Source organism: Apium graveolens, chromosome 5 (assembly GCF_009905375.1).
Source record: "Apium graveolens cultivar Ventura chromosome 5, ASM990537v1, whole genome shotgun sequence".
Lineage (NCBI taxonomy): Eukaryota > Viridiplantae > Streptophyta > Magnoliopsida > Apiales > Apiaceae > Apium > Apium graveolens.
The window spans coordinates 166032142-166042388 of NC_133651.1; the positions used below are offsets into that span (position 1 = coordinate 166032142).

Here is a 10247-nt window from a genome sequence, read left to right on the forward strand (position 1 = left end):
TGTGTTTATTTATCATGTTTTCATATGAACCCATGATGACGATAAGTGCTATCATGGGCTAATCGTGATCATGGGGTCGTAACGGATTTACGATGGAATTCTTTAGTTAATTGTTTAATACCTTAGTGTGTGATGATTGTATGATATCTAGTATTGGTTGTGCGTATTCGTCTTATGTGCGTCGCGAACATATAAGATAGGGTGTTAATCTCTTGTGAAGCGACGGTGGATCTCGAGATTTAGAACTTGCCATGCTAGCATAGGTTCATGTATGACGTTGCATGATTAGTGGGTAACTCTAATCGTTTTATTCGCCCTGTGTAATCAAAAGGAATAACTTGTTCTTAAATCATTATGTTGTCAATTTCTGTAGACATATAGGGACTCATAATAATTGATGCCTATTCAACTTCTATCTTAATTGTGGATGTGTGGTAGAATGGTAGTAGTACAATGAAAGTTGGCTTTTATCAGTTTCATGTTATTCGATTAATCTCATCACTGTTGCATGCTAAGGGTCAAAACAATGACTATTGAAGGAAGTAGTAATGAAGTTGTGATCTCATGAGTGTTTTAATATTGTTAATTTGAAGTGTTAATTAAGGGGTTAATTTTAGTAGTTAATTGTAGTTAATAATTAGTTAACAAATCTAAGTGTTATTGTCTTAACATTGAGAAGTAATTATACATTGGTGAGTGAGTCTAATTGAACATAATTAGTCTGAGTCTCAGTGGGAACGAACTAGAAAGTATTCTATATTACTTGCGAACGCGTATACTTGCGTGTATTATTAGCGCGTGTTTTCGCCCTAACAAGTTTTTGGCGCCGCTGCCGGGGACTCGGCGTATTTGTTTAGTTTATGTACTTACCATCATTGGTTGTTAGGACTCAGTGATTGAGACGTGTTATTTATTGTTTCCGGTTGTGTTTCAGGTACTTTAGCGAGCGTTTATGCAAACTCGTTCTCGTACTCGCAAGAGGACTTTAGATACAGCTGAGGAGACAGACGAAGTTCTTGATATTCCGGAGAAGATAAATTTTGAAGATTCGGATTCAGGAAGTAAGCAGAGAGAACCAGTAATCATGGGTGATCGTATTTTTCCGGCCGATCCAGCTCTTATGGACTTTTCTCGGCCTAAAATTGATGATATTCAGTCAAGCATTCTTCATCCGGCTATTCAAGCTAACACCTTTGAAATCAAGTCGGGCACTATTCAGATGGTGCAGAATTCTGTTTCTTTTGGAGGTGCTGCGACTGAAGACCCCAACATGTGTTGGATTTTAATCGCAGCGGGGGCATGGTAAAACACTTTTACACATATAAAATCCAAATAAAAGCATATAAATCGTGAATAAAAATTCGAGGGATCGAATCTAACCTTTTAAAATAATTCGGAGACAACGATCAGAGATCCATAGCAGTTGCTCCTCAAGTGTGAAGCACTCCACCGGTATCCACCAAGAAAACGATGTTAAGGAGGAGGAAGGAGGTGGAGAGAATTGGGTTTTCCAAACTTTTTGGGTTTTCGGGTTTGATGTGGGTTCGAATAAAATAGGGTCTATAATAGTGTATTTATAGGCAAAATTTTCAGCTGAAATTTTCCCATAAATATTATTATTATTATCCCATTTATTATTCTCATTAATAATTAAAACACCTTTTAATCATTAATCCTTTTTCTAAACACTTTAAAAATAATTCTCTCTCTTGATTTAATTTCCAAAAATTAAATCCTTTAATTAATAATATTAAGAACTTTTCTTAATTAATTTATAATCAATTAAATCTCATTTAATCAATTATTAAATTTGCCAATTAATTATTTATTTCACAAATAAATAATTATTAGCCATTATTAATTCATTCCTCCACCATTAAATCATTCTCTTTTTATGGTGTGACCCTGTAGGTTCAATATTAAGCCGGTAGTAGAAATAAATAATAATAAAACTATTTTATCATTATTTATATAAATTCTCTAATTTATTAAATATGATTAATTAATTAATCACATTTATTCTACATCGTGAGTGATGCTTCTCAACATATCGCGACTATCCGGATAATATGAATTCACTGCTTAGAATACCAAGAACCTGTCAGTGAATATTTACCGTACAATAAACTCCTTCTACCCTACAATGTCCCGATTAAATACAAGGCATGGATCTCGTGTCAAGCCTATCTAATTCAATCACTTGATTACCATTTACTATGCGTAGTTCTATGCAAATTAGAAACTCCTTTCTAATTTCATTCACTCTGGCCAGAGATTCCTGAACTAGCATAAGTGGATCAGCCTTGAACATTCGCTTCCTTCACTGGAAGGGGTAGATCCTTTATTGATCATACACTATCTTCGAGTACAAATTCATATACCCAGAAGAGCCCTAATAATTGTCCCTGGAGACTAAGAACTAAACCAAAGCATAGTTCAGTGTACACAAGATGACTATGATGACCTCAAGTCTAAGGATACTTGTACAACTATCACTATGTGAACAACTGCTGACACGTGAGTGAACTCCATCAGTTGTTCAGCTGTGCGAGTCATTTTCAGTGAACTTATTCAATAATAAGCACCTACATACTAGCTATAGTGTCACCACACAAATGTCTATGAGAACAGACATCCTTCATAATGAAGCAAGCATAGTATGTACCGATCTCTGCGGATTATTAATTACCAGTTAGTAATCCTATGACCAGGAACTATTTAAGTTTAGAGTTATCATCTTTTTAGGTCTCACTATTATGATCTCATCATAATCAATAAAAAGCTTTACTCTAAACTATGGTATATCTTATTTAAACACTTAAATAGATAAAGCCCGTAATAAAAACAAAACAAGTCTTTATTAATATCAATGAAATCAAAACAGATTACATAAAAGTTATTCCTAAATCCTAATACACGATTGGACTTAGGACATATTCCTTTCAATCTCCCACTTGTACTAAAGCCAATCACTCTGGTATCTAATACCCATCTTGACGATCAAAATGACTTTCATAAAGTAGCTTTGTGAGTGGGTCTGCTATGTTGTTATGTGTGTCAACTCTAATTCAATACAAGATAAGAAATGTTACCGCGCTCCCACTAACCCTTTTGTAGACGCATGGTTCATCTGCGTTTTTGATAAAATCAAACTCTTTGATTGTCTCATCAAAACGAATGTTCCATCTTTCGAGAAGCTTGCTTCAAACCACATATGGTTCGCAGCAGCTTACACACTAGGTTTTCATTTCCCTCGGAAAGAAAACCATCTGGCCATCTGCCAGAGTTCATAGTCGCAGTAAGCAGCATTCGCAAGCAAAATCCGAACTGATTTTAACAGGGCTACAGGTAAAAGGTTTCATCAAAGTCAATCTATTGCCTTTGTTTGAATCCTTTTGCCACAAGCCTGGCCTTAAAGGTCTCCACCTGGCCATCTGCTATAATCTATCTTTTGTATACCGTATACATAGATTCCATTCTGGATTTCATGGCACTATGCCATTTCTCTGAGTCAACACTACTCATAGCCTCATTATAGGTTACAGGGTCGTCATCATCAATGATCGACAACTCATTGTCATTCTCAATGACAAGGCCATATTACCTCTCAGGTTGGCGAGACACTCTCCCTGACCTACGAATGGGCTATTCCACAAAAGTTTGTTCAGTCAAAACATGTGTTTCCACTTCATCCGTAGTAGTTTGTGCTTCTTGAACTTCATCAAGTTCAATTTTGCTCCCCCTGTTTCCTTCAAGGATAAACTCCTTTTCCAAGAAGGTAGCATGTCTGGAGACAAACACCCGATGATCGGTGTAAAAGTAATACCCTAAAGTCTCTTTAGGATATCCCACAAAACTACATTTTACGGATCGATATTCCAGCTTATTTGGGTCAACTTACTTGACATAAGCTGGACATCCCCAAATTTTAACGTGTTTAAGACTCGGTTTCCTTACTTTCCATATCTCATACTGAGTTTGAGGAACAGATTTGGAAGGCACCATATTCAGTAAATATGCTGAGGTTTCCAATGCGTAACCCCATAGGAATACTGGAAGATTTGCATAGCTCATCATGGACCGAACTATGTCTAACAAAGTTCGATTTCTCCTTTCAGATACCAATCTGGAGGAGTCCACTGGGAGACTATACCATTTACTTTGAGATAATCTAGAAACACTCCATTAAAGTATTCACCATCTCGATCTAATCGAAGAATTATAATACTATATTTGGTTTGTTTCTCCACTTCATACTTATATTCTTTGAACCTTTCAAAGGCCTCAGACTTGTGTTTCATCAAACACATATCCGAATCCAGATCTATCATCTATGAAAGTAATGAAGTATGAAAATCCACCCATGGCTTGCGTAGACATTGGTCCACATACATTTGTGTGTACCATTCCTAGCAAATCTGCAGCCCTCTCTCCATGTCCACTAAATGGAGACTGCAGTGCCACTATAAAGTGAGATTTTCATCATCCCTTTTCTTTTATTAGTTTGTTCAATCTGAAGTAAATTATGTCACATATATACAGACCATTATTTAAAGTACCACGTCCATAAAGAATATTATCTCTAAGAATAGAACATTCATTATTCTCAATAATAAATGAAAATCCAGCCAAGTCTAAGATGGGAATAATATTCCTCACAATCGAGGGAACAAAATAACAATTATTTCAAACAATAGTCTTGCCCGTAGGCATATGTAAATGAAATGATTCTACATCTTCAGCAGCAACTCTTGCTCCATTTCCATCAGTAGAATCACCTCCTCTTCCTCAAGAGTCCTACTTCTCCTTGGTCCCTGCAACAAATTGCAGATATGAGAACCACAGGAGGTATCTAATACCCAAGTAGAAATGACATATTCACTTCTATCATGAACATACCTGAATCAGAAGCGGTAGTCTCACTACCCTTCTTCTTCAATTCTGCAAGGTAAACCTTGCAGTTCCTCTTCCAGTGCCCCACCTTGTTACAGTGAAAGCAAACAACTTTGCTCTCGGGGTCTTCAGCTTTTGGTGGAACCGGCGTTTTCTCACCTACTTTCTTCTTCTTGGAAGAGTTCCTCTTCCTTTTCTTAGGATTGGAACCTTCACCAATTAGAAGAACAGAACTCTTCTTAGGGGGAAAATTCGATTCCGCAGTCTTCAACATGTTGTGGAGTTCAGGCAGGCTGACATCCAACTTATTCATGTGAAAGTTCACAACAAACTGTGAGAACGAACTCGGAAGCGATTGCAAGACCAAGTCTTGGCTCAGCTCCCCATCCATGGCAAAACCAAGTTGTCCAAGACGTTCAATCAAATTGATCATCTTAAGTACATGGTCATTCACAGATGATCCCTCAGACATCCTACAACCGAACAACTTCTTTGATATCTCATATGGAGTTGTCCTCCCTACCACATCATACAACTCTTGTAGATGCATGAGGATAGTGTGAGCATCCATATGCTCATGTTGCTTCTGTAGCTCAATGTTCATGGAAGCTATCATGATGCATTGAGCAACATTTGCATCATCTATCCACTTACGATACACAACATGTTCATCATTATGTGCATCACTAGCAGGTTCAGTAGGCTTAGGTGAGTCAATCACGTATTCCAGCTTCTCAATCCTGAGAACAATTCTCAAGTTTCGAAGCCAGTCAGCATAATTAGGACCAGTCAATTTGTGAGCATCTAGTATGCTCCTGAATGATAGTGCAGAAGATATAACATACAAAGTAAATCTGTAAATGATAAACACATAACAACACTTAGCAAATATTCGATTTCATTTTAAAACACTACATGAATCGGGTCTTTATTCATAAGTGGCTCCCACTAGTGTATCTAATTTATTCAACCCCCTACGTGAAAAATTAAGCATTCATAATGCTAGTGGGAATAGGGATCCTACATTCCATTACACGACCCCGGCTGTAGCACGAACCGCCATGTAATGTTCAATAGGCAGACAAATCTTGTCAATTACATCTCATGTTATTCCCTAATCAAACTTTAGCCTCTTGAATAATTGAGTCTCGGCTGTAGCATGACAAACTCAATATTCTAAGTCAAGTCTAACCCAACATTCCGTACAGTTGAATCAGTCCCCAAAGGCCCACGGCTGTAGCACGTACCGACCTTTAGATTCGTATTCAATGTACACATCTCTATGTAATAGACAAGTATTTCTTATTTCGAAATCAAAGCCCTCGGCTGTAGCACGAACCGATAATGATTCAAAAATAAGAACTACTTTCTACCATGTTGGAAGGCTATGACCGACACAAGCCCGTTATATCATTGGCCAATTACTACTTGATATTATTTAATTTTAGAGGGATTATATTACGTTACAATCATAATCATATTATAAAGAGATTCTTCCTTTTAAATTAAATATTTCAAATCAATAATCAATAATCAGACGATTCCCAGATCGGGTGGAGCATTGTCAAGAGGCGTCACTTAATAACCCTTTCTTACAGATAGAAATCCGTTGTTGACAGAATCATCCTTTCTCTCATATCGAAAATTCATATTCAATTACGTGTTTCATAAACACAAGAATCTCATGATTGTATTCATAATATTGTTCTTAAGGTTATGAAACAATTTCACTATACTAGGTTGTCTAACAAACGCCTTATGTTTATTTAAGTTCACCTAAATCTATCATTGCATGATAAACTAAGCATATATCACATATATCAACATGAATAAACATCAAGGTAGGCATGTTATATCATCTAGCACATTATTCTAAGCATTATACATCTCTATGTATCACATGAAGCATTTAAAAGCAACTAAAACAGTTAAAAATAGCTTTAAAACACTTCATGGAAATATAAACAGTTCAAAACTTTTATATAAACTAAAATTGATCACTCCATTAGATCCGTCTCGAAAAAACAAATCCAACGGTATATTGCACGCCTAAAACGGAGTTACGAAACTCCCAGAAAATCAATTTTAAAATCAACAGACGGGCTGTAACGCATTACAGGAACGCGTTACAGGACCTGTAACGCATTCCGGTGATGCGTTACACCCCTTTTCAGCCATTAAAGGGTGTAACGCATTCCGTGAATGCGCCACAGGTGTGTAACGCATTCCCGGAATGCGTTACACCCCTAATTTTTTTTTTCTGACTTTTCTTCTCGGTTAACGTGCCTGACATACAACTGACAGCCTCTGAACGCCGTCCTTCTCTTCTTTTACACAGGTAATACAGAGCAGCAGACATGTACATGCAGAAGCAATATATATATATATATATATATATATATATATATATATACTTACAACCAATTTATATATATATATAATTTATTTAATTACGAATTTAATTGCTAGAAATTCAAAAATTCATAATAAAAAATCTATACATCATAAAATTATGAAAAAAATACCCAGACGATCTACAACACTTGTAGAACCCAGATCAACATTCAAAATTATTCTGAGAAACGATTTCTCATCAGACAAAATTAATCCATAATATAACTTGTAAAAATCATAATTAATTCATACAAGCACATAAAATTCTGAAATTTTTACCACAGATCTATATGCATACAACCTATGCTCTGATACCATTGTTGGATTTTAATCGCAGCGGGGGCATGGTAAAACACTTTTACACATATAAAATCCAAATAAAAGCATATAAATCATGAATAAAAATTCGAGGGATCGAATCTAACCTTTTAAAATAATTCGGAGACAACGATCAGAGATCCATAGCAGTTGCTCCTCAAGTGTGAAGCACTCCACCGGTATCCACCAAAAAACGATGTTAAGGAGGAGGAAGGAGGTGGAGAGAATTGGGTTTTCCAAACTTTTTGGGTTTTCGGGTTTGATGTGGGTTCGAATAAAATAGGGTCTATAATAGTGTATTTATAGGCAAAATTTTCAGCTGAAATTTTCCCTTAAATATTATTATTATTATCCCATTTATTATTCTCATTAATAATTAAAACACCTTTTAATCATTAATCCTTTTTCTAAACACTTTAGAAATAATTCTCTCTCTTGATTTAATTTCCAAAAATTAAATCCTTTAATTAATAATATTAAGAACTTTTCTTAATTAATTTATAATCAATTAAATCTCATTTAATCAATTATTAAATTTGCCAATTAATTATTTATTTAACAAATAAATAATTATTAGCCATTATTAATTAATTCCTCCACCATTAAATCATTCTCTTTTTATGGTGTGACCCTGTAGGTTCAATATTAAGCCGGTAGTAGAAATAAATAATAATAAAACTATTTTATCATTATTTATATAAATTCTCTAATTTATTAAATATGATTAATTAATTAATCACATTTATTCTACATCGTGAGTGATGCTTCTCAACATATCGCGACTATCCGGATAATATGAATTCACTGCTTAGAATACCAAGAACCTGTCAGTGAATAGTTACTGTACAATAAACTCCTTCTACCCTACAATGTCCTGATTAAATACAAGGCATGGATCTCGTGTCAAGCCTATCTAATTCAATCACTTGCTTACCATTTACTATGCGTAGTTCTATGCAAATTAGAAACTCCTTTCTAATTTCATTCACTCTGGCCAGAGATTCCTGAACTAGCATAAGTGGATCAGCCTTGAACATTCGCTTCCTTCACTGGAAGGGGTAGATCCTTTATTGATCATACACTATCTTCGAGTACAAATTCCTATACCCAGAAGAGCCCTAATAATTGTCCCTGGAGACTAAGAACTAAACCAAAGCATAGTTCAGTGTACACAAGATGACTATGATGACCTCAAGTCTAAGGATACTTGTACAACTATCACTATGTGAACAACTGCTGACACGTGAGTGAACTCCATCAGTTGTTCAGCTGTGCGAGTCATGTTCAGTGAACTTATTCCATAATAAGCACCTACATACTAGCTATAGTGTCACCACACAAATGTCTATGAGAACAGACATCCTTCATAATGAAGCAAGCATAGTATGTACCGATCTCTGCGGATTATTAATTACTAGTTAGTAATCCTATGACCAGGAACTATTTAAGTTTAGAGTTATCATCTTTTTAGGTCTCACTATTATGATCTCATCATAATCCATAAAAAGCTTTACTCTAAACTATGGTATATCTTATTTAAACACTTAAATAGATAAAACCCGTAATAAAAACAAAACAAGTCTTTATTAATATCAATGAAATCAAAACAAATTACATAAAAGTTATTCTTAAATCCTAATACACGATTGGACTTAGGACATATTCCTTTCAACATGTACATAAAGAATTTTGTCGAGATCTGTAGTACTTTCGAATATAATGGCATGACTGATGAGGCTATCAAGCTGAGGCTTTTCCCATTCTCACTGAGGGATAAAGCTAAGGACTGGTTACATTCTGAACCAGCTGGGTCCATCACTACTTGGCAAGATCTTGCACAAAAGTTTCTGGTGAAGTTTTATCCAATGGCAAAGACTGCTGCTATGAGGAGTGCTCTTACTCAGTTTGCACAGCAACCTACAGAATCTATGTGCGAAGCTTGGGAGCGCTACAAGGAAATATTGAGAAAGTGTCCACATCATGGAATGCCCGATTGGATGGTAATCACTGGTTTCTATAATGGTTTGGGGGCCCAATCTCGGCCCATGCTCGATGCAACAGCTGGAGGCGCCTTGTGGGCCAAAAGCTATACTGAGGCTTATAATCTTATTGAGACTATGGCTGCAAATGAGCATCAAAACCCAACTCAAAGGATGATGCCTGGGAAGGTAGCAGGTATTCTGGAAGTCGATGCAGCCACCGCTATTGCAGCGCAGCTCCAAGCGCTGTCTATGAAGGTCGACTCTCTAGCTACCTATGAAGTCAATCAAATAGCTATGGTCTGTGAGCTTTGTGCAGGTTCTCATGCTACGTATCAGTGTTCTCTTGTTAATGAATCTGTTCAGTATGTGAACAATTATCAGCAACAACAGCAGCCTGTGCCAGCTACTTATCATCCTAACAACAGAAATCATCCAAATTTTAGCTAGGATAACAATCAGAATGCTATTCAGCCACCATATCAGCAAAGTGTGAGTAAATAGTACAATCCACCTGGATTCCAGCAACCGCAGCCTTATGCTCAAAGGCAATCATATCCTCAACAGGGAGGTGCAGCTGCACCCACTAGTGCTAATTTTGAGGAACTTAAGCTGTTGTGCAAGAGTGAGGCGGTTTCTATCAAGACCTTGGAAAATCAAATC

At 36.2% G+C, this 10247-nt stretch overlaps 1 non-coding gene across 1 annotated transcript; it reads right to left on the reverse strand.

Annotated features, from left to right (window-relative positions):
- Positions 1-9485: 9485 nt before the first annotated feature.
- LOC141662217 (small nucleolar RNA R71) lies at positions 9486-9592 on the reverse strand. The gene has a single exon (XR_012550341.1). It is a non-coding gene; the product is annotated as a small nucleolar RNA R71 (small nucleolar RNA).
- Positions 9593-10247: the final 655 nt, after the last annotated feature.